The 20,958-nt window shown below is 36.6% G+C and overlaps 1 long non-coding RNA gene and 1 pseudogene across 2 annotated transcripts in view; one reads left to right on the forward strand and one right to left on the reverse strand.

Annotated features, from left to right (window-relative positions):
• Nucleotides 1-20,958, reverse strand: part of LOC113669918 (uncharacterized) — a 257,015-nt gene that overhangs the window by 157,136 nt on the left and 78,921 nt on the right. The window lies entirely within an intron of this gene.
• On the forward strand, nucleotides 17,816-19,949 carry LOC149052285 (uncharacterized; annotated as a pseudogene).

A 20,958-nucleotide genomic window follows, 5' to 3' on the forward strand; every position in this document is an offset into this window, starting at 1 on the left:
AGAAATTCGCTTTTTGCGTTCGATTCTCCGTTCCATTTCATTTTTTTTTCTTAGAGGTAAGCTTGCCGCTAATAATTATTTATTGATGTTATTAACCAGGTATTACGCAAGAGTCTTACCACCAAAATATACAACGCCTCATGTTGAGTGCGTTAAGGACATAAATCCTTCTAATTTTGCACAATTTCCTTTCACACCTAGTGTCCGCAAGACTATCAATCCAAAGTTAAAAATTTTTTTTTTTTGAATTTGCAATGACTCGTTACCTTCAGTAGGTAGGGAAGGCTTCTCTTATAAATTCCTTCATAGGTGAGACTTGGAGTCTTTTTGCATACCATACAAAACTGGTGGTAACAGCCAGCACTAATAATATAGTTTCCTGCAAAAAAGTTATTTACCTTCCATAGTCTTTTTAGTGGCTGGTCTGATATCAAAATCATCCTCATAATCTGTTTCAAACAAGAAGAGTGAAACATGTCATGACTTTTGTGGTTCGTTTATTCTTCAAATGAATTTTACAGAAAATAATATTCGTATGACGTAATTCAGATACGAAATCTTAAAAAAATCAAATAAACAAACATAAAATACTTTCGATAAAGTTTACTGTACAGTTTAGGCTCCGCATTGAATGCGCATAAACTTAACTTCTAGCACGATAGATTACTCAGTTGAGTTAAAACTTGGTTAAACTTGTCATACAGCTCGCATTATTTTACATCTGCGAGTTTGTGCGCATGAGATAGTCTGTTGAAGTCATACTTTAGCAAAAGACAGTTGATTTGATCGAATACTTTCAAGTTCTTTTATTCGTTCCTACTACTTTATTTCTTGCAAAGTAGTTGGCGATTTTTAGGAACAGTTGTAAAAAGCGGTTGAAGTCAGCTTCAGTACTGATATTGTGAATGAAGCGGCTGTCTACGACTTAATTTCATATTTTTTCATGAATGAAGTTTCAAGAGGAAGAACAACAACATCAACTGAAAAAATGATAATAATAATAATAAGTATAATAATAGGCAGGAAATTTCAATTCAAGTTAGAAGACATTATACCTGAGGAAGATGGAGTCTCATCCCCACCACAGGCTTGTTCCATTGCTGTTGATGGTTCAAATCGTTATGTTAGAGTTATTTATCAGATAATAAAAGCAATAACGTAAAACATTGAATGATAATTTCAATACGTATCATTCATTTATTAGATCTGCATCATATTGACAACGATAGTACCTTTGTTGCACATGACACCTGTGCAGGTTACTAATTTAAAGGGATGGGGATCTCAAAGGGGAAGTTCAGAAACTGGGTCGTCGGAAAACTGTCGTCAGAATTGTTGTATGTAACTTGTGAAAAACCAAAGGATTTTTTTTGCAATTATTAACCAAAGGTGACAAAATCGATCGCATTTATGTCATATGAGGAAAGATTTCCTTAATCTTTCCCTAGCCAAAATCCACACGCAGAACGTATCAAATTAGAGAAGAATAGTATGTTTCATCATAGGCATTTCAATTTGAAAGGGCTCACCCGTTTCAGTGGATTAATTGATTAAAGTTGAAATCAGAAAGTCAATCACACCTCAACATTAACCTCAACATCAAAACATTATACATTTATAAACATAAGTAATGAGAGCGAGATCTGAGTGGACCTACTAACCTAAAGATTTACCATTTGATTCCCTAGTTTTCTAATTGGCTAGTTTTAAAATGATGTTTTAAAGAAATAAGCATACATATGGAATGCTGACCCGGTTGCAGAGCAGGCAATTCAGGTGCTTCCGCTTCTGGGACTTCGTTGTGTTGTATTACTTGCATTTCAATCTGTTCTCCTATGGGGAAGATAATGCAGACACAAAAACAAACAAAAAATGGGATTAAGAAGGGAAGAGAAGAAACGAAAGAAAGGTATTACACACAAAACCGTAACGAGGCAAAGAGAATATACACATTGGGAATCACTATATTTACCCTCTTCGTTGTTAGCGTGTTCATGTCCATTTTCGATCTGTCCCTGCTGATTATTTACTCCTTCTAAGTAATAAAATAGCAGTAACATATCTTATTTGGTCCTCTCCAAACGGAGAATAAACTACTGTTAGGCCTATCCAAATATTTTAAGGGGGGAGGGGGGGGGGTAAGTTTCCAAAGAAACTGTGGTGCTGCGTCGGTGGAGGAGTAGAACACACCAAACTATCTCGTCCACATATTGATTTTAAAAAATCCTTCTACCAGTCAGATTTGTTTTTTCCCTTGAAACTGAAGACCGAAGCTCAACCATTTATTGTTTTTTAATTGCGTGGTTGCCCCTTAATAATTTTCTTAAGTAATAATGATAATTCCAATAATAATTCAAATAAATTTCTGAAGTGCATTGTTCTAATCTCTACTCACACCTATACCCCCTTTCAAGGTCTGATTATGATATGTATAAATGGAATATAGCACCGTACCTTCTTGATTTTGTCCACTGCTGAAAATCGATTGAACATTGGACCACACCTTCCTCAATTTTGCTTTCAGAACAGCTTGAACCTATAAAGTAGAAATTTAGTTAATAAAGTATGTCAGAATATAGATCAAACCGTTTTTAAATTCAAGTTGGTCTCCATGGTTATAACCAACAGCAGAGAAACAAACAAACAACTTTGCGATCATTCATATCTTTTCCATGCCCATTTTTTCTCCTCTTGGGTTTTTTTTTTCTGTCATAAGGACATGAGAGAGACCGTCTTTGATTGACTATAGGAAAATTTCTAATTAAAACCGTTGGAACCACGGGTGTTTGATTCAGATAATTATCTCGCAAAGATGTCTCTTAAAACAACAAATGAAAGAATGTTCCATTCAAAGGCAAGAGAAAAATGGTACCTGTGGAGTAGAAAGGGTATACAGCAGTGGGTTGATAGCTGAATTGATCGGCAAGGCGAACACTGCAATCCACACAGCCAGGTCACCAGGTGGATCAAACGTTTTCTCGACGTGCGACTTGATGCCGATAGCAATGATTGGTATCCAACACAAGAAATCGGTCAGAATAATGAAGAAGACTCTTTTGGCAAGTGCTCTTTCTCTTTTGGCCTGTGTGCTTTGTGCTCTTGCTCGTATTTCACGAACAGTTCCATGCGCACCCACCCGTCTGCTTGACGACCATGATTTCAACAAGATGGCAACATAAGCAACCGTAATAAATAGGAAAAGAGAAAAATTTAAAACGATAAAGATGGAAGTGGAGAATTCCCAGCCTTCTTGTAACTGCGGGGAAAGTTGCAGTGGCAGGCACACCACGTTCTTGCCATAATACCAGTCACCAAAATATCGCATTCCAGACAACGGAAGGAATGCCATGATGCCTCCCACAAGCCAGATAACTACACATATAATACGGGTCTGCCTTGGTGTAATTTTTGCAAACGTGTAAGGAAACACAATGTTCTTGAGCCTGTCCCATGCAATCAGAGAAATCATCATAACAGACACCTCGCTTGAAAGTACAGACATGGCGCCATTGAAATGGCAAAACCAGCCGGTGCGCCACTCATAGTCGTGCAGGTAGTATTCCCCTGACCATTGCAGGTCTTTTATACCTATAATGATGAGGTAAATACCCATGATGCCGTCTGAAATACCCAGATTTACCAACATAATAGACTGGACCATATTGTTATCAGGGAGGAAATACTGCCACCCAACTACAAACACAGACCCAAACAACGAAAGAAGGCCGATAACCCAAAGACTTCTCCTTGGAGCAAGGTTGCGGAACATGGAGTGACAGCTTGCGAAGTTATCATTGAAGGCAAATTCGCAATCGGCATCCTGCCTGAAAAGATCAAGGTGGCAGCGCATCAGGTTGGTGTCCAGAGTTCTGGAATTAGAAAAAGAAGAGGAAATTAGAAAGGGTACATGGTTAAAACAATGAGAGCAAAATTATGATTATCCAAAACGATCGGCAAAAAAATAGTGATCTATGCTGAGGCAAAGATAATCGATAAGCATTTTTTCATAAATTAATAGCAATTAGAGAGCCTTGCGAAGCATACCTTAGGCAATGGTAATTAATATCTAAATGTGGCTTCATATCAATTCAGTATTTGAATAGATAGAAGATGTTGGCGTTAATGAAAATTTCTTGATCAACTGAACCATAACAGACTGAAGGAAACAAAATTATTAAAATGGTTGCATCACCCACATTACAATTTGAAAATAATTTCTATTTCAAAGGTAATTCAGACAACATCCGCCCCAAATCTCCTATTAAGCCGTCGAGTTAAATTATTATAATGGAGTATTACACTCTGATAATGTGCGGCAGAAGCCCAAAAAAGCCTATGGGGAGCTCAGCCATCAGGTTGTAGTGCATGAACCTGCAAGTTTAAAATAGAAGGTGAAAATAAAGTTAGATTATAATAAATTGTATATCTCATTTTCCCAAGCCCTTCCTTTGAATTTAAGAAAATTAAAAATTATACCCAATTAACTATAATACTCTAAATTAACTTCACACCTGCATCTTATCCGATTGCGATACATGCGGCTTTACTGTAGGTACCGTGATAAAGAACTGCTATTTGCAGTGAACTTACAAAAATCGCAGTTCCTGGGCATGACTGAAAGTCGTGCTGGTGACATTTTGTATTTTATTGCCAAAGATACTTCTGTAAAAAGTAATAACATAATTATTAACTAGCAGATGGTAATCAGGGTCTTGCATTGCCTGATTCTTAAAAATTACACCTGAAGTTGTCGTCGGAACTATCATAGTTCTCCACTGTGTTTGTTTGCTTTTTTGATAATATACACCTTTGCTCAATAAAACCATGTTTATAGCAAGCCACCCTTTTTTTCGTCAAGAAAGTAGATAGTAATAAAATTTCGCTGTTGAAAATTACAATTTACACCACGCCTGTTGGAGATCATGTTAACATTTTCAAAAAATAATTCCATATTGTGCATCTTTCTGTTATGTACATTTTCATATTTTAAAACAATTTAAGAAATTGTTTCGCATGTTTTCAGCTGTACTCACAGGCCCTTGAGGTCCTTAACGCCCTCGAAAATCTTGTCAGGCAAAGCCTCGATTCTGTTCTCCGAGAGATGTCTGAAACAGGTATGGGGGAATTTAAATTAATATACAAGTAACATAGAATAACTAGGGATGGCACATCTAATTTAAACAGCAAAACTGATATCAAAACTATATCACAATTATATAGATCTGGTGACAAAGATTGTGATCCATTTATTATACAGGCTAGTACAAATAGAGGATACTAACTATATTTACAAAGGTGTTCCCTATTATGGCTCTTGATTTTCTATTCCAACTAATATCTGTACAAATTAATTTCCTCAGAAAATTAATCGCATGGCCGTTTTAATCCAAACCTTCGTCCTCAAAATCAAAATTTATAGACTCAGCTAAATTGGAGCCATTTTTTCTTCGTTCAAAAAAGCTCTTTTCCTTTCAAGTTAACTGTATCATTGCGGCTCTATAATCTGAAGGACAAATATAAACAGAAATCTCAGTGCACTTGAGCCGTTTATCGCTTAAACGTTAAAAAGAAAAACCTTGCTAATATGTGATAATCATGCGCTTCTTTGGGTATTACCTCTCTCCATATAAATATGGTTAATTTGTAGACATTTCCATGTCAACTATTATTCACTGAATGAGTTTTTTTCAAAATTCATATGAATGGACTGGTTCTAAAATATGCTTTAGATTGCAACAGATCATCATGAAAAATTACCATTTAAAATCTAAATGTACTTACAACTCGAACAACTCCACTAAGCCCTGGAATTGATCATCATGAAGCCTCTCAATTTTGTTGTAGTCCATTTTCCTGAAAAAGCGCGGTGCAGATGTTAGACTGAAATACACACACGAAGGGATATCTTTAAATCTACTTTTGTCTTAATTATCTTCTTAGTTTACTGCAGTACCATTAACTCCCAGGTTTGATATTTGAATATCATAGAAAAAAAGAAAACATTAGAGCTACATGCAACTTTAATGCTCTCAGGTCAGAGAAAATTTAGAGTTTATTACCAGAAACCTCTGCTCGAGGTCTGGCCCGGGTTGTTCAAAGCTGGGTTAAGATAACTCAGGGTTAGTGTGAGATTTGATTTCAGGTCTGAAAGCTTTAAGAGAAAATTCAGTTCAAATCTTTTTGCTTCCAATTTGATCATTGGATGCTCTAAAAAGAATGGTGAAAAGAAATAAAGAAACCTGAATTAAAAATCAACACTGGGTTAGGGCTAATCGACCTTTGAAAAACTGGGCCCTGTGGTGTTTAAAGCTGAATTGAAAAATCGTAAGTAGTCTATTGCCCATTTTTACAAAATTATATTATTTGGGTTGCTCTAAGATCTAAGTCAACAAATTCTAAGCTTCTGTCACAAAAATTATTGCAAGACAAAAAATTTTTAGCTGCTTAAAGTATATAAGAAATGTTAATTGTCATAAACTAGGAAGCTGATTTCTTCGCTTCTTGTTGTAATTGCAAGGTAACTCTCAAAGATAATATTTGATTTATCTCAACTTAAGGAGAATATCACTTACAGAAATCTTGCAGCTGTAATATTTTTAAAGATGTATGGCGGTAGATATCCAATTTCATTACTTGACAAATCCCTAAAATGTAATAACAACGATAGTTACAAATATATCATGAAATTACCCATATTGATTCATAGAATAAAATCTCTAAGTACCTCAATTTGTCTCACCAAAGCACACCAACGTAATGTAGCATTCTGAAATTCGTTTAAACAGCTTTACAAAAATTGACCATGAAATCTTCATGACAGGGGGAAAAAAATTATCCATAGAGTTTTTTACTAATCCTTATGGAGGAGAATGATCCAGGGGTTGTGGGTCTTCTTTTCTTTCGCTATCCTCATAATAAACGACCTGTTTTAGCGTACTTTCATCTGGCAATTTATTCATTTTTGTCACCAGAACTGTGCTGTTTCAGTAAAAAAACATGAGCGCTCGCAAATTTCGATTTATATACACGTCAGACCATTCAGTTTTACTTTACATGCTTCTGTTAACTGAATATGGCCACGCAGCTTTGAGAAATGTACTCTTGGAAAAATTCATTGACCTCTTTTCACATTTTTTCTTTTGTTGAATGATTACTGTACTCACAGATATTTCAGACTGGAGAGGCTGTTAAAAATTCCATCTGGCAGAGTCTTCAATTTGTTGTTAGACAGATAGCTAATAGGAATGACAAGACAAGAAAGTGCGTTAATTCACAATGTCATTTGAAATTCATTAAAAAAAAGACATACAGACACTGGCCATTAAGAATAATGAAGGAGCTAAATGTAATCGTGTAGAAGCAATGTGCTTAATATAATAAAGAGAAAGGAACAGTTAATGCAGTGCAATCGCCATGGCTGGCTCGCTAATTTTACAGAAAAGGAATAGCCACTTGACAAGTTGAAATTTGATCGCACCCTAAGCACTGCTATCTGAGGCTGGTAGAAGCTGATTATCTCTCCTATTCCAGTGAATTACTCAGTAAAGAAATCATCGAGCCCGTGTTTTGTACAGACACCTAAGTAGTTCACAACAGAAAACTATTCAATGATTAGACACAATCTATGGCACGCATCGATTTCGTTGCTGTATGACTGAAAATCTTCTATTCTGCTTATCAGAACAACAATGACGATACAGTTTGAGATGGTTCAATTGGTTTCTTTCCGTTTTTAGTGCTGAAGGCAATATCAGAAAAATTTGAAAATGGAAATATCTCCTCTAATCTCGTATAATTATTGACGCAATAATAGGGTTACTAGATTATTATTATCAATATAATCACACGAGCAGGCTTCGTTTGGAAGGGAGGTGACATTAAATGCTAATAATCATCCCTTAACCGCTGTTACAGAGCTAAATAGCTAAAAAGCGTCTGCATGTAACTTACAGTTCCTTCAGTCTTTTTAGATCTTGGAATAGTTCGGGAGGCAATTCAGTGAAGTTGTTGTCTTGCAACCATCTGCGTTGAAGAAGAGAAATCTATTTAGGTTTACTGGGAAGTTTACAAATTACTAGTCTATTGGTTATATATTATTGTATGAGCGATAAGAGAAAAAAAGAAATAAAATGTAAAAAAAATAAAAGAATGGCAGAATAAAAACCAAAACACAGTTATTTCTAATAACTGTATCGTGCGAAACACAATAAAACAAATAATTACATGTGTCTGATCATACATCACAACAAAATGCAATGTCATTCGAAGCAATGCCACACGATAAAGTTCTACGTGGTTATTCAACGAGTGGGAGGGCTGAACTAGAAAATAATACGCTCGAGAGCATGGCGCAGGTAGGAGTGGGACGGATTATATGATGTAACAGAATCTTAGAAGGACAACATCAACAAACTGATAATGGTTTCTCAAGCTGATGCAGTGTTAAGAATTAATCTTCACCTTACTTCAATTCTTCAATTTTTATCAGCTTGGAGCAATGATTTGCAGCAGAAGATATATTGATAAAACTTTTCCAGAGAAATTCTTTGACAAAAGAGGTCTCGCTTGAGTGCAGTGAGAATTTAAACCTTTCCTAACTTTTAAAATCTGACTGATTTCGAAAAGTTATCAGTGCTTTCCTATTTTCTGATTCTGTATCGTTGCACAGTATGAGTCACAAAAAAGAATTTAATGCATTGAGATCCTGCAGTGGGAAATTATAAATTGCGCAACTTTGTTTCTACGAGTAGCAATGCCTTCAAAAACATTATTTTTATATTCACTTACAGTTCCTCTAAAATTGCCATTTTGTTGAAGGTGCTTCCATTTAATTCTTTCATGTCGTTGTCATTCAGGCGTCTGCGTTATTTATCATATGAACTGATTAATAGAGTTAAGATACGCCTGGGCTCAGTTGTTCGAAGGCCAATTAATACTAACCCAGGGTTAACTTTCAATCTAGGTTTCTTTATTTATCAGTTCAAAAGCATTTTTGAGAAAAAATTTCCAGTTTTTTTTCAGAACATCAATCATCGAATTGATCATCAAAAAGATTTAAACTGAATTTTCTTTCAAAGCTTTCAGATCTGAAATCATATTTCACACTTACCCTGGGGTATCTTAACCCAGCTTTGAACAATAAATAAATTCTAGGATGGTGACTCGGAACATGGAATCTGATGAACTTGTCAAGGTTTCTCTGTAACACCTTGACTAGTATCAATTTAAAACAAAGACACTTAAGGGGTTTTAGAGCTATTCTGCCGCAAAAGAGGCACATCTTAGCCGCACTTCAAGAAAGATTTGAAAATATTTTATGTATCATTAAATCTGTCAAATTCCTTGTTCCTCTGGACATGCGAAATTGGTACGCAGGTGATAACAGGTATTAAATTTGAGTTTTATCAGCAAGTGTGAGGGTTGGCCGCGACACTCCGTTGTGTGTGATTTGTTCTTTTAGAGCAGAGTATGAGATCAAATGAGCAGGATTTTTTTTTCACCTTTGAACTTTACATATCTTAGGTTCTTAAACAAAGTATACGACTCACTGGTCGGTAATCCTGAGTTTAAAAAATAATAACAACAAATAAATGTTACTCACAAGAATCTCAATTTTGTGTTCCTGTCGAAGATTCCGGGTGGAAGGTTGTGCAATCGCATCTCAGACAAGTACCTATTGATACAATCCACATACATAAGTGTTGCATAACGTACAAAGAGTAGCAATACCGTACCAAATCACTTATTGAAATTTAAGTGTAACTTGAGGCAATGACTATCTTTTTGTAATAATTGCGATTTGATCTCAATTTTTTTCCTTAATACGGTGTAAGACGAGTTATCTCCTCAAAAAATAAACGGTAAAACAAAGTGCGTGAAGTAAATAATTCAAGTGAGTTTAGCATTTTTTTAAGGGGGGATAAATTAAGTTTTTTACGAAACTATGACCTTCATTTGAAGTCCATTGAAATTCACAGTGAATGTTATGTTTTTAAGTTACTTAATTTTCGTGATCGTCTGGGCCATAAGACCTTTTAATCATGTGTCTCGTAGTAGAAGACATTTAAAGATTTTATTTTGAATATATTATGAATTACTAACGCCCTTTGAAGATTAATAAAGGAGCACATTCATAGAAACACATTCAAAGAAAGTGTTTCAAACAATGGCAGTAACGAGGGAACCCAGGCAAATTCGTAAGGAAACAAAAAAAAATTAAGATTTCCTTTCCTCCATTGTTTTTACGTTACCTTGCGATATTTTGAGATGTTTTTACCTTAACAAGATAGCCTGCTATGTCAATAACAAGATATTATTCGTGATATTAGATACATATGCAAATTTTGCTGCTGGGAGCCAGTTAGGCCCTAACATCTTGTACCTAAACTATGCTTTTTAACTGAGAAACAAAGAAAATTGTTGATAAGGCTTGACACCTTCGTTTTAATTCTTTGTTTGTTATTTTCTTATTCTGATAAAACACATTTACACCGACAAAATCATCGACTACCTGTAGAAGTGGCGACTTAATATTTAAAAATTTGATGTCAGCATCATGTTTCTTTTCGAAGCCACTTTATCGTCTGTGAAAGCGGAGAATGGGATCAATGTAATCTTTACTTCCGGTGTTGCCTGTCCTCTAGAAGACGAACGGCTAAATATTGTGGCAATCAAGACATTAAAAATTTGAAACTAGCCTGAACCAACTAGAGAATGAATCAGTCAGCGATAAAAAATGTCACGACTTTGCTAAGCTTCCCTTCAAAAAGACTGAATATATGCTGATTTTACATGTACTACTACTTTTACTAAAAACAGAAAAAAATTAGGATGGTTTTTCCAAATTATGCCAAAAGTTATGTCAAAAATAATACTTAGAGCTGGAGACGTCATCTAAAATGGCGTTTCTTCTAGATTGTTTTAATCTTTCATCAAAAATTCTTGGCTTGTCTAAGGAAAAAGACTCAGAAAATTTACGTGTCAGCTAGTTATTAACTATAAAGACAAATTATCATTGTACTGCTTTATTGCTACTTTTATAACAAAAAATTATACTTACAGGTACTCCAATTTGATATTTGTACTGAAAACATCTGACTGCAATTCCTTCAACGGGTTACCGGACAAGTAACTACAATTTCAAGAACAAAATCAGGTAAAGTGCATTGATAAATAATAATGATAATGGTAATAATAATAACCATAATAATAACAATAATAATTTTTAAGGGTTTTAACACTTCAAAGCTAGCAACCACTAAAGGAGAAAGATATTACACCCAAAAATATTTGTGATTAAGGTTAGACTGCGCATGTGTGAAAGAGAGTAGCGTGTCAGCAAGTGGTGAAAGTACCGGACCCGGTGGTCTGGGTTGGAGGCCACGCCCAAGATACTCGTGGGATATTATTGTTCCCCCATTTCCAATCAGTGACTGTGTTCTCTAAACGAACGGATAGTCTCCGTCCAGTCAGTAGGATTTCTCACCTCTCTGGGTTTCCTCTCTTCCCTGTTTACCTTGCCCTGTTAAATTTATAACTTTGGGATTGTCATATGGGCTATTTCTTTAGGACTATGTCATTCCCCAGGAGCCCATTACTTCTTTGCTCTTTCTTTTTCTGTTTTAATCGTGACTTCCTAACTTATGCATTTACACTAATTTACGGTCTTTGAGACATCAAACGCGCAGTCTCAATTTGCGCTGAAATTCTAATCCAAATGCAACTCAGTCCGTTCGAACAATGCTTAAAATGTTATTTACAAGGCTATAAGATTTTAATTACTGTAATGCTGTGTTTTCAGAGTTTAAACAAATTTCGTATGGGTGCAAATTTTATCCGAGCCAACATGAACAAACTCATATCATAGTTACATGGTACAAAATTGTTGCTTGGTTTTTCTAGTTATCTCACACTTTTTCCTCATTATGCTGTAAATAAATACAATAACATCCCCTACTAACAGAAATGACAGATCAGGGTTGTTTCTAAAAATGCCTGACGCCAAATTCTTTAGCTTGTTTTCGTCAAGAGTCCTATTACAAGAAAACATATCAAGATACTGATTAAGGTAAAGCTTCAAGATGATGAAAGACCTAAATTTTTCCAAGTATTAAAGCTTTATACAAGAACAACAATAACAATATCAACCCCAATACAAACTTTTTTATTCAAATGTACATGATATCTATTATAATGATTTTTATCTTAGTCTAGTTTTCTCCCATACTGCGTTAAAGAAAAAAAAACATGCAAAAAGGAAAAAAAACTCAAAAAAGCAATAAAAAAGGAAAAACATCATTGGCATCCCTCTGCACAAACGAAAAGACAAAACAACAAATAAGCAGGGAAACAAGACAAAAAAAAAAAGGAACAGCCCTGGTAACCCTGTGTACAATAGGGATAAAAGAAGGGGGTGGGGAGAGAGAGTGGAGGCTAATTTGAAACATTATTTCTTATATTACCAATTATATTCTATTCATGAGAGTCTCCGATAAGTTTATTTAATTTTTAATGATTCTCTTTTACAATAAACACCTTATTTCTTGTATAAATTAGAATACTCAAGCACTATTCCGTCACAATATATTTATTTGCATGGTTTATGTCGTTGATTTGAGCTTGATTTTTCTTAACACAAGTTATAGATAGATTTTGGGCCACAACCCCGCTTTCGCCATAATTCGGCGAAATGCCTTGAATCCACAACTATGGAGAAACAATTTCTATTTATTTCTGTCTATTCCAAGTAACCGGACTTTCTATCCACACAGAGTAGTTCGTTTCAGCTTCTGACTATTTTCTCGCAAACGGTCTTCTTTGCAATAAAGTCTCGCTTCATAATAAATCAATGTTTTTCTCGAGTACGGTTTAGACAATGAACCTGACCTTGCAACTGAATACCATCTTTTGACATTCTCTGAATAATTGTCCCCAAATTCAAAACCCTTCGTGCAAATCACATTCGAAAAAAAAACTTTGTTTAACTTTATTCCAATCCTTCGCAGGTGCTTTCAAGAAAAAAAGCTGTGTGTAAAGAAAGCACCACACACTGTATAGGAAGATAGAGGTTAGTCAATTTATAATTTGACTGAACTATAAGCAGTTTTGTTGTTCATCCCCAGACCAGAAGGAGGCCAGGAAAATGGTGAGGAAGAAACTGATGACGGGATACTTTTCCGTCGATTGGATAGGGTATCAAACATGACCTCTGATGAAAAGTAACTACACAAAGAACCAGTCTCCGAAGGGTTGTCAACATTCCACCGTAATCCAGTTTAATTTCTTTAAATAGGGCTGTCAAGTTCAAGTATTAAGAAACTTCCGCTCCGACGCCGCCAATGGAAAAGTAATTCAATTAAAAACAAACAAACGCCCAAAAACAAAACAAACATTAAAAACAAAAACCCTAAAGCAGTCCTTTATCGATATAGAGTATTATGGATCGTGTAAGCTCTCTCAATTTATTAAATTTTCAGAGAAATTTCCTACTGCCGGTCATTCAGTGGTTTGAGAGCCTTGACCGGCTATCGATCAGATGATGACAACGCGAACCAAAAGCAACTTTACAATTATCGACAAAAGATAGCTTCATTATAAGCTTAAATCGGAAAATCCCCGGAACTTTTTTAAAATCATATTTGCTTCCCTTTTGTGTCCGTTTCATGTATTTTTTTCTTTAAAGATCGTGTGCTCGTCAGTTTGTTTTTAATAATCTCAATTTCTGTTTTAAAAAAGACTCCACTTCAATTATTGCCTATTTCAATAATATTGCAATCTTAAGTCCGTGAATATGAAAATTTCGGTAAGACAAAAGGTAATTTCGTCAATAAAATGTCGTCTGCGGCACATACTTAAGCAGCCATTTCAAATCCTTGTTTACTCATTCGAAACTACGTGACCACACGGCTAAAAAGGTCTATTGCCAAGGCAGAAACAAGGAGAGAAGTAAGTCCTAAGGTGCTGTGCGTAAAAACATCCCGCGTGGTATAACGGCATTAACACCAAATTAAAATTTAACTTTGTATAGTATTTTACTTAATACGTGTCATTGCACACACCATGATTACTATGGAGGGCGTAAACTGGAAACAGTGATGCCTGAATTATCTAATCTTTTAATAAAACATCGAACCCATTTTTACGCTGTATGTTAGTTTCTGGGTTATTTTTCTTATTTTTTCAAATTTTTTTTAATGTTTCGTTCAAACCCAAATTTTGACAGGGCTGGTCATTTTATGGCGAAAATGAACATTTAGGGGGACGAGAAGTGCTGGTGGCACATTCTGTTCAGCAGTGGTCAAAACATGGGAGACTTGGATCCAAATGTACTGCACATCAGCATTACAAATAACATTAACGTTCGAGAATAAGGACTTTTCGATCATTTGGAGATAAAACATTAATTCTATGTTCGGTAGATTTGGATTTAAGTCACCTTTTGCATAAATGAAGCAGGGTATAAACTTACAGGTTTCCCAGTCAGGTGTTATTACTAAAAATGTCTGATGGTAATTCCTCCAACTGGTTGTTGTCCAACGTCCTTGCAAAAAAACATTAAAAGGGGGTGTTAATTACATCGTACATATTAAAGAAGGTCAGGATCCGCAAAAGCTGCCTGCAAATAAACCTGAAGTATCAAAGAACCGATGCTTTCTTTTCGATTTTCCATATTTGAGTTTGCGACAAGGAAACGTGCTATTTTGTAGAGCAAAATGACTTTGAAGGTTTTTTTTAATTCAAAGCATTGAAAACAATCGAACACTTTAAAATTTCTCACTACTCCCTCCCTCGCCTCTGATCACCCATTGTTGTAATACATAGGGCTTTCCGATACAAACTGACTTGTAGTGTAGACCACATCATAAGCCAGCCCATATTGATTTTTTGCAAGATGGGGGCTAGGGAAGGTAAAGATACCAAAAGAAGTTTGAAAGATAAAAATATTGAACTAATATTACAGAATGTCTGGAATACACAGACCTTGGCAAACGACTGATTGATGCGCAGCCCAGTCTAGGTTTCAATACAAGAAATTCAGGTTTTTTCACATGCGCAGAGGTGGATTTTTTTTCTCCTTCCAAACTGAAGTATTCTCTTGTAGAACGTCATTGCTTAAACTTTTTTCTCGTTCTTTCAACATCCCAAGTGGTATACGACGGCAAACCAATGTAAAGTGTCGTTTATGGCTTAGCTTTTCGCCTCGGGAAGCAAAGAGAGACGCGCCATCGGCGCTTGTAATCGTTGTAGGGTGAGAAAAGTTAAAATCATCTTTTTGTGCTGTATTATCTCACTGTTTTCGTATATATTACGGGTACGTTTCGGTGGTCGGGTACGATTAAAACCAAGGGAAAAACATGTTCCAGCCTCGCAAATTATTGAAGGTTGGACAAACCACGACTCTTTGTACCGATCAAGACTATATATTCCTTATTTTCAAACAAGTTTTGTGCTTTTTCGGTCGTGGATCTTATTTGGATTTCAACCAAGGGCTTTGTTTCCTTTTTTCACGGTTCACGATGAGAAATTGACAAGATTGAATGTTCGAAAAAATAAAGGACTCAAATGCGAGGTAAAGAGCTGTTTGACGCGAAATGTTGCAAGGAAGTCATAATAAACATAATAAAACTTTCTTTACATTTACGACCGCAAGAATTCTCTCTCTAAGAACAAAGCAATTTATCTGGTTCAATGTTGTATACAGTTCTTATCCCCTAATTATTCCAGCCACCCCTCAAAGACTTTAAAAATATGGACATTTCGGCAAGACAAGAAGTAATTTCGTCCATAAGATGTCGTCTGCAGCACATACTTAAGCAGCCATTTCAAATCCTTGTTTTCTCATTCCAAACTACGTGACCACACAGCTAAAAAGGCTTATTGCTAAGGCAGAAAGAGAGGTCAAAACGAGGAGAGAGGTAGGTCCAAGGCTACTGCGTAAAAACATCCCGCGTGATACAACGGTATTAACACCAAACAAGACGATCTAATATCGTAAGTCGGGCTACAGGTAGACGCACTGTTACAAGTGTTGACCATTCACGGTGCGCAGTGGTTCTAAAAGAAATACAGAGGTATCATGGTCCTGGTTTGTGGGCGTGGAGTAAAATTTTCCCACCTCTGAGAGGCACCAATTCTACAACAACACACTGTCGCATATTTTTGGTGCAATACCTTGACAGGTATCACAGAGGCTGCTGCTGTGGACCTTTTGAGGCTGAACAGCCCAAGAGGTACTAAACCCGCTCTTTTTAACCTCTAAAAGCTATGATGAGCACCTCAGTCCCTTTCTAACAAAGCGTAGTCAGAACGGGTCAATTTTCGGTGTTTGTTCAAGCGTTAAATATTCAACTTTGTCTAGACAAACTGTCGCGCTTCATCATTTACAATTATGGGAAATCCGTACTTTCAAGCACCGACTTTAATTTGAACGTGTGAGAGGGCTAAATAAACGACACTAAACAGAATTTGGCGGAAAATAAATCTAGATTAAAAGTAGTACTTACGTGCAGAAACATAAACACGATAAATTGACGGTATGGACACAAACTTGCATGTTTCACGCTTGAACGAATACGTAAAAGCTGAATACTGTAAACAAAAATACTCCTGGTAGTACGTTTCAAATTTCGAAACTCTTTACTTGTTTACGTTTCCAGAAAGCTTTTAAAACGGCAGCTGGCTGTTATTTTGAACCCTGAACAAATGTTTTTCGGTCACTCTGTACACATTTTCTGTTCACTGATAACTCATTTGATGTCTGGTTTTATTCTAGTGAGACCTTCACTAAATCATTTGATTATTTTGCTATTTTGATTTCGGAGAACGAGCCGTTTCGAAATATACGCTCATTACACGAGCCATCTTTTAGAGTGGGTCTACCGCGAACAGTGTGAGGGTCTGTATGCCTGAGCGTAGAAAAGATGACACCATTCGCTAAGATATTCGACAAATCTGCCATGTTCAACATGGTGGAAAGAAGCTCTATTACGTGTCTGCGGTATTCCCTATTGCACGTGACTGAGCTCTGTGGAGAAACACGAGGGTAAACCTATAGTCGGTCGCCCGTCTAATTAAAACTTAACTTTGCAACACAAAGCCTAAAACACGCTAGATTTTTTTTCTTTTTAACACGCTGAGTTCCTTTGTTTCCTTGACACGCTGGCTTACCTTTTTACAAACCAGCCTAATTTGTCACCTGTGTTTGTCAAGTGTATTACTAACAAAATATAAGCGAAAATGAAGAAGATCACCTCTCTTACTCGAAAGTTGTAATAATAGAGGAAACACTCACGACAAATCACTTTCCCTCAAGATTTTCAGAAGGAATTCAGTGATTACGACGTGTTTCACAAGGTCCTGAGGAGCTCAGTTTGAACACATGAATTACTTTTTAAAGTTAATCCTTACCTCGTAAAATATAAATCTTTTCGCTTCACGCAGTTAATTAGCCCTGTATTGAATATTTGTGAATCATTTAGCGACAGATTACCGGCTCCATGTCTCCTTAACGACGCGGTCGCTGTTTGTCACTCTATGCAAGTTGGCATTTTTGAAATGAATGACCGCTACTTGGCCGGCGCAAAACGAAGCTTTCCGAGCGAAGCCGCGTACTATTCATTATTATATACATACTGAGATTTACACGCCAAAATTCATCGAGATAAAGATAGTCTCTTCGCACTAGAAAAGCCAGGTGATTGGTCATACGATTATCATTGTTTTCACTAGTGAACAAAACCGTGTCGCTTACTCGCCGCTCCTCTTGACTGACAAATAGCACATTTCTTAGAGCTTGGGCGCATTTTTCTTTAGGAAGATGGCTTCAAATCAGACTAACCGTTTTCAGAGCCTAGAATCATCAATAGAAGAGTTCACAGACGGACAGGAAAATGAAAACACCAAGAAAAAGACAAAAGAATATGTTTCTCTGTTCCATGAATTTCTTGTTTTGAAAAGAGAGACGAGACAAATGGACGAATGACTCCTAAAGCGCTGAACAAGTTTCTCAGCGAGTTCTTTATAACTGTTCGCAAAAAAGAAGACTAGGAATACGAGCTTAGTGCCCTAACGGAATTTCTCGCCAGCTTTAAGCGCCATTCGAAGAAAAATAAACTATGGACTTTGCCTTATGAAAGACGTCCAGTTTGAGCAAACTCGGAAAGCACTTCAGTCAAAGCAAAGGGATCTAAAACAGAAAGGCATGGGCACCAAGCCCAATGCTTCTGCTGCTTTAAGTGAGGAAGATATTCGAGTTCTGTTTGAAAAGGATCTCTTGGAAAGTTCCACGGCAGAAGCGCTTTTAAACAGGGTGTGGTTCAACGACACAATCCATTTCGGGCTACGAGGTTGCAAGGAGACCAGAGAAATGTGCTGGGGAGACGTAAAACTTTGTCAAAACTTCCACAGGGCAGGAGTACCTCAAATTCAATGAAAGAGATACCAAAACTCGTCCAGGAAACGATCCACGGAAAGTAAGAGCCATTGCAATGAAAATGTTTGCTGTGCCGAACAACGAGAAATGTCCAGTCAAGGCCTTCAAAGTCTACGCAGAAAAGCGACTCGTGGAAATGAAAACCGACGATGCACCGTTTTATCTGGCTGTAAGCAATGTAAAATCTGGCTTCGGCAAACCTCGGCTCAAAAAAACTCCAGTCGGTGTAAATAAGCTTAATACCTTAATGAAAACAGTGGCACAGAAAGCCGGACTCGGGCCAAACTTTAAAAACCTCAGCGGCAGAAATACTATGATTCAAACTTTAGTGAACAACGACGTGCCGATGGAGTTGTTTACAATGAGTTCCCGTTTGACCATGAACGAATGAAATGCACTCAAACTAGTCACCAACGAAACGGTTAGACTGAGGAATAAGACTTCGTTACTGTTTTATTTTGCTTTTGTTTTTGCTTAATTTCTTTTTTTTTAACGAATAAAGTCGTTCAAGACTGAATCAAATTAATAGCTTTAGAAAGCCATAAAGACATAAAAAAGAGCAAATCCGATCTATTCATAAATTTTTTTATCGCCGACTTCGATTCGCAGAAAACTTTTTAATCACGGTGAAAACGATAATGACAACAAATAACACTGAATAATACAGCAGGTAATCTTCGTGTTGTTTCATTTTGATAAACTTCAACATGAAGTAAGTTTAATTTATTGATGAATTAATTCACGATAAAATTAAGAGCACCCATTCTTCGAGTTTTCATGCATGGTTTAAGAAATGTATCAAAGAGAAGCCCTCACGTTGTTTAAAGCCACGCTAAATTACAAAAGGTAACTGAGCCCTAAAATCTTCGATCGCTTACTAACGATCTTGTTTCCCTTCAGAAATCCAGAATAAATGTAATGGTAAATTTTCACAAATTCACCGAATAAAACAAAGAAAGGGACCTGGTTATCCTGGAAATGAGCTCTGAAATCATTCCAAACAACATTGTCTCGCTTATAAGTGCAAGCTTAACGCAAATCCTAGGCGTTTTGATCACGACGGGAAAACCAGCGAGATGACGTCCCGAACTTGATGGGGAGAATGGCAATGCTAACACCGAACGTCGAAATAGAGTCATGTCCAGATTATCCGCGCGCTTTCCCGTTCTGAAATGACGTTCCCGTCCTCTTCCTAAATCACTCTATTATGCAACTGTCAGGACACAAAAACGTTCAAAGTATCACTAGCTACTTTACCGTCTCACAGAAACAACAGTTGAACATGTCTCACACTCTCACTGGACTAAGTTTGGGAGAAATAGCTCCCAAGTCTCCCTCTTCTATTCCGGAGAAAAGAAAGCACGAGTTTGACGAACTCGCTTATCCAACAAGCAAGCAAGCAGCACAGCAGCCCCTTACTCTTTTTTCGGGTGCTGTTATAAGCGGAGGACATATTAGAGTGACAATAAACACTCTAAATCAATCGCCCACACTTTCAGTACGAGAGCAAAAGTCATAAAAGAATTAAGAGTGAATGTCTCTAAAAATCAAAGAAAAATAAAAAAAATCGCGGACATGGTAAAAAAATCATTTCGTCCCATTTTTTGTCTACAGGTAGCTATAGGTACTACTTAAAGTGAAGTGAGGTTAGTTTCTGTAAATATTCATTTTAACGGAAATAAACCGATACTAATTGCATGATCGAAAATCGAGTGCCTGCGAGCTCTAAATTATGCAGTTTTCAGGCCGTCCTTGCATGAACTAAAATGCAACAGCAGGACTTCTCTAGCTATAAATATATACATGTGGCCTTCCATTACCAAGATATAGTGATATTTTTTGTATCGTGTCCTTCCTGACGAAACCACGGGTTAATTACCAGTGGACGTGTTCGCCATATTTAATTCATGCCAAACCCGGCCTAATGTAGTGTGGCAAAAATGCATGTGGTAGTTTCTCAAAATCTCCAGCAATACTATCACGAGGGCTTATAAGGTGGGTCTTCAAATTCGTCGTATCATTTTTCTGGTATCTTCCGCAGTTTTGATGTACCAACCAACCAAACTTCGCTAAAATTGTAAATGGCGCCATATTGAAATGAACAAAATCAACATTGCAATGACACAAGCAAAGCATTGTTTGAGTCGCAGCCGCACTTAGCTTTTTATTTTTGCTTTGACATCAATAGTTCCTTACCTTAGAAATCTTTTATAGGCCCTTGTTATTCCGCTTGGAAGATATTTTCGAAATACTGTCCTTTGCAATTTTGTGTGAAGGTGGCCGACCGGCTAACTCATTGAAGCCACTGAGCCGGGATGAGTAAAATAAAGTTACTTGTTGTTATCATTTTCTACAGCGCGTCACAACCCAGTTACGTTTAGTCTACTTTGATCTTAATTTTGGTTTTATTGACGTCTCACACAAAAAGGGTCCCGTAAAAAACGGCAGGTAACGCTAGCGATTTGCCGGATTTTAAGTTTTCACAGGTTCCTGTCACTCTGCGTGACACATGATAATCTGTCACGTAG

Source organism: Pocillopora damicornis, chromosome 1 (assembly GCF_964200805.1).
Source record: "Pocillopora damicornis chromosome 1, jaPocDami1.2, whole genome shotgun sequence".
Lineage (NCBI taxonomy): Eukaryota > Metazoa > Cnidaria > Anthozoa > Scleractinia > Pocilloporidae > Pocillopora > Pocillopora damicornis.